Genomic DNA, 5,678 nt, shown 5'->3' with positions numbered 1-5,678 from the left:
AGCGCACACTTAGGCCGGCCTACGGAAATACAAGAGGAAAGCACATCAGCAAGCAGCACAAAGCCTTAAAGTAAAGTGTATACTAGGTATAAATCATCGTCAGCTGGAAAGGCAGAACCTTTCAACGTCTAACCCAAGAACTAGACTGCTTGTGTTGTTTAGGTTTCATTTTAACCCTACGTGAGCTACAAGGACCCTGTTGCCTGTTAAAGCCACTCAATTCAGAGACTATAATGTGAAGCTTGATACTCCTGTGATGTGACCGCTACAGGAAACCTAATTAAAATCATTTTGCATGGTATAATAGCATAATGGTAGCGTGCAATTACAGAGGAATTTTATTAAAGTAAATTGAGATAACTTTTAGTTGACCAGTGAAGGCAAGATGTTTAAAATTACTAGCATGATGATCATGGAGGTAACCCAACTGTATGAGAGGATACAGCTGCACACGCTTACACAGCGCATGAACTGCGTTTCATGTGAATACCCCATTATAACATGTCCCTGACGTTACTGTAAGGGTTAATACATACGCTTCCAAACCCTACATCTTATCGGCCTCTAAAACAGAATTGGAGTGTGTATATAAAAGACTAAGACGACGCACGTGCAAAGCTACTCGCTGCACAGGGTTCGTTCGCCCCGGTGATAGTGAGGTTTAAACACCAACACGCACCCATTACTACCTTTCCACGTTATTTTATTGTGAGGTGCAGACAAGTCGTTATGCTCAGCGCTAAAGAGTTACACATTTTTATGATTTTAAAAAAAAGTTTGCCGAGAGAGTTCTTTACTTTGGGACAAACTACTAAACCATATATACAGTATACTATGATGATCTTAGTTATTCCACCCCTGCCCCAGGCGTGAATGATTAGCTGACAGGAAACAGGTGTTGCCTAAGGAATCCTATAGGGGGGGAAACCATCCATCAAAACTGCCATGGACATTAATATCAAAATACTGACATTCATTTCTAGCATGGACTAGACAACATTGGCATAGATCGTTAAAGGGAAACTCACCATTTTTTATTTTATTTTATTTTTTTTTTTATTATTACTACTAGGTCACATTAAACGTGTTTTCAGGCAGCTGCATATTAGCTGTTTTTATGCGTTTTGGCGCAGTTACCTCAACCCATTCTACTAAACACCCAAACTCATTATCATACTGCCTGTGATAAAGAACAGCTCATCCAGCCAATAATGGACACAAGCATGGCTTCATTAGCATTGCCATAAAGTAACAGCTCAGTGCGGTGTTTGAGTAGGAAAAGCCCCCCCCCATGCTACCATTTGTGACTTTAAGCACTATTTTACGCTGTATTTTGTGTGATTTTTCTTTTTTTATTAAAAATGCATTGGTAACACAAGGAAGATAGATAGATAGAAGACATGAAGTTGTTTTCAGTTTCAAGCAGGCTACAAAAGGCTTTTTAGGCGTTCACTGGATCATGGAAATGGTTTTGAGCTTTGGAAACAATTCTTGTTGAAAGATAAATAAATAACTTCGCACTGATTTTATGTAACAGAGTCATGGATAAGGTCACATAGTGCAGTCCCTCCGGTCTTTCTAACTTGCCTCATTACACAACACTTTGGAAGTTTAGCAGAGAACGTTGGGATATCACTATGGATTACTAATGCAAAAGCTCATTGAAATTCTGCTGCAAGAAAGGCTGAGTCGGCTGTATATAACGTATAGAAGGCCGAGTGGTCCCTTTAAATCATCGTGTGGTTCCCCTTATAAATGCATTAAGGGATTTCTGCAGAATCCTCCCATTTGCATTATTCCCTGCCCCCAGATAGTTGGCGAGCAGGACATTTGTTCAGCTGAAGGCATCTCCCCTGTCTGCACCCACGTGGTACGCCCTCTGACAGTCAGCTTCGGCTTAGTGAGGGTCCCGCGATGGGAGTGCTTTCCTACCCCCGACCGGTGGTGAAAACGGGTCCGCAGAGGCTTTCCGCTGCAGCAGAGAGTCGCTGATCCCTGTATACCCAAAGCATCGGTTCATCCGACGTATCGGATAGCATCTGTCAGATCTAGCTTTGTCCGACCCTTTGAATGTATGGACCGTAAGCGGCTTTTGCAGGAAGACGTTGGCGCTCTATGAATAACAGATACTAATCGTTCGGAAGATCTTTCTGCTGGGTGTACTGCCAGAGCGAACTAGGCTGACTCTTCACTACACGCTGCGAGCATTCTTCACATTCTAAATCTCACCCAGCTGATGATATCCTTCACGTTTCCATCCTTCCGCCCGGTCTGACCGGCACCTTTAACCTTTGGAGACATTCTGTTCCGGGCATTCCAAAACTACCCGGCATATTCTGCACCAGAATTAAAAATGCTGTTCGACCGGACCTCTAAAATAATCCTGTTTTAGAGAATATTTTTTGGATAGGTCGCTGCTACTGTAGATTTTCGTAGAACATTGTGATACATATCAAAAGGAGTACATAAACGTGGTTGAAGAAAGAAAAAAAAATAAAAAATTTGCAAATAACGTCAGTTTTTTTTCTGAGCTTTGTTAGCTTCGGAGTACTTAAAAACGTACTACAAATGTAAGCAGACAATGCAATAAAGCGTTGGGGAAAGCGAGCAGGGTGCTGGGCTGTATAGCGAGAGGCGTTAGTAGCAGGAAGAAGGCGCTGGATCTATCACTGTACAGATCTCTGGTCAGACCTCATCTACAGGATTATGTACAGTACTGGAGACCCCATCTACAGAAGCATGGGGGGGGCTCCAAGAATAGCAAATGGTTTACAGGATAAAATGTATCGGGAAAGGGATCTCATTATGTATAGTTTGGAGGAGAGAAGGGAGGAGAGATGCCACAGATTATCTTTCCAAATAGCTTTCCCACAGAAGACTTCTCATGTAAGACTTCAGGCACAATATCTGGCCGGCCGAGTTTAAGCAACATAAATTATACTTTTACCGGTCTATAGAAAATGAATAGAAGGCCCGACTCAAGACTGTGTAAAAAGCTATCCCGAGGAGATGCTAGTGCAATAATCCTACGGTCAACAAGCCACGCAACCAAAAGAAAAAGGCGTTTATACAGAATAGCGCAGTATTTCAGACCTATAAACTGGCAGATTTTTGGTATTCTGCACACAGCCTGCCATAAAGAGTAATTATTCAGGATGTCTTCATGTTGGCAAGAAAAAAAAAAAATGGTGGGGGCGGGGAGGCAAGGTTCTTAAAGTAGGTCCGTGACCAGAATATACGGCAGGCCATTTAAACTGCTTCACTTGAATGAGCCAGAGAACACCAGTTTGCCCTAATTTCTTATAAGAAACACAGCATGAATAATTCGTTTAAAAATAAGTGGATTAATACTAATATATATATATATATATATATATATATATATATATATATATACACACATATACATACATATACACACACACACACATACCCTTGTTTTGAAGGGGTCCCGGTGCCAAGGCACACAACTATGTACATCATTAAATGCGCTGAACACTTATTACTAAACACCCCCCCCCCCCAAAAAGACATCTTGAGACAATGAGGTCCAGTTGGCATCCCTCTACGAAGTGGTGCATTCTTGTTTGAAATCGTCCCGTGTTATTACTGTCAAAAAAAATCTCCATCGACACATTGATCTGATCCAGCCTTTCCTGCACGGTATTACAAACGTTACACCCAGCAGAGCCGAATGCCCAAACCCTCCCCAACAATAACGCTTTAACCATTTAAGCTTTTGCTTCATTCATTTTATTTTGCTTGGGACATGTCATGTGACGCAAAAGCAGGAACTGCGAGATTGTGGTCATGGAAACAAGAATTTGAGACGCATTTTCCGAGTTAAAAAACAAAAACAAAAAAAAACAAAACTACAGATCCGTTAAGGCTTATTGTCTTAGCACAGATCTAAAAATGACCTAAATCACAGGAGTTAAACTGCCCTTAAGATAAAGGCTTTAAAGTGATGGCTTGCTTATGTGTAGGCAACCCTACATTTACTACGATGATTATCCATGGCTCACTCTAAATATATAGGATTATAGGTTCATTAAGCAGAAACAAAATTACAACCTTATTTTAGACAGCAACCCCACCCAAAAAAATACATAAAGTTAATATACAGATGAAATGCGAGGTACACTTTTTTATCTTTCAAACAAAGTACAGAAGGTGGTCCGCTGTCAGACACATTATATAAAATGCATTCACTTGCACAATGTATATATTTTATATATATATGGCCCTGTATAACGTATAAGTGAAAGGGTAAAGAAATCTCACCGATATAACTATGTATACATCCAGGGCTAGCCAATGTCTTCCTGCAGCACAAAATTACTTTGTAATGTAAAGCGAAGCCAAGGAGCCGGGACACAGTTCTCCTTTCAGTGAACAGAACTCAATGACTTGAGTTCTACAAGATCAGCCCCCTTTCCAATAAGAGAGGGATGGGTGGGTGAGGGTTAATATGACAGGCATAGGGGGCAAAACAAATAAAAGTATTGCCCAGCTCAGGAACTGGTAACGTGCAGGGGAGAGCATGAATAATGCAGAGGCTCACTCGGCCCATAAGCCACTCTCACAACAGATCGGCATCTAAATAAGGAAAATAGTTTGTTGATTTAATATTCAGTACACAACCCACACTAAAGATGATTCACAGATAGCGAACGTATCAAGGGCGTGTGATGTGATGAAAGTGGTGGTGGTGAAGGATAGAGCATCACTCCTACCAGAGAGGGAAGTAGGGCTACAATTCATTATTTTCATCATTAATCTCATTTGAAAAAAATTTAATGAGGGGACTAGGGACCGTATACACACACCCACCACAAATACATATGTCACTTCTAGGTCTTGGTTTTATCTAAAGGACCGGTAGCAAGTAACAGTATAAGTTTCATTATCTGGTTTTATTGAGCACAGACATCCATGATATGTGACTGTTATCTGATTTCGGATTCGGGTTTAAAGCAGACCGCAGCATTTGCAGAGTTACTCCAGGGATGAGCAGCACCACAAGTTGTGGCTCCACGCAAGGCTTCCCGCCGTGGGGGTCTCCCCTGTGTTGCGGTTGTCAAAGCTCCGTTAAGAAAGGCCTGTATAATAAATGCACCCAGCAGGACCGCCTGGAATACAGATCCCCCCCCCCGCCCCCATGGGACCCATTTTTGCTTTCTTATATAATGCAACTTTCTAAAGTCACTTTACATGAACTCTTCAGTATTTCCTTAACTCCTGTGTGATGTAAGCAGCCGCATCGAGCGCCAGTCGAGGGGCAACCCCTGCGGTGTTAGCATTATAATTATCCAAATGCTATTTCCAGATAAACGCTATTCCATGATCAGTTTATCTGCAGCTGCTGAATTAAATCATGCAATCCCCCCCCCACGATAAATGTTACTAACCCGAAAAAACGTCCCAAACTGAAATGTTGGCTTTCCGATGCTGTAGATTTTTTCATCGTGGAACGAAGGCTGAACAATTAGCATGAATTATTTACTAAGCGTTACCTTAAAATAGCTCCTTTTGTTTTATTTACTACAATATGAATAGTTGATTAGGAAGTGCAAACATCTGACCCAAGCCGATCAGAAGCAAACCGAGGAACGGCACCGGTTCCAGTTTACTGCCGCACTCCACCCCATTAGCACACTGCTGAAGAATTTGTTGTT

This window comes from Sceloporus occidentalis, unplaced genomic scaffold (genome assembly GCF_023333645.1).
Source record: "Sceloporus occidentalis isolate IW3139 unplaced genomic scaffold, rSceOcc1.0.p SCAF_120, whole genome shotgun sequence".
Classification (NCBI taxonomy): Eukaryota; Metazoa; Chordata; class Lepidosauria; order Squamata; family Phrynosomatidae; genus Sceloporus; species Sceloporus occidentalis.
This window is presented reverse-complemented; position numbering follows the sequence as displayed.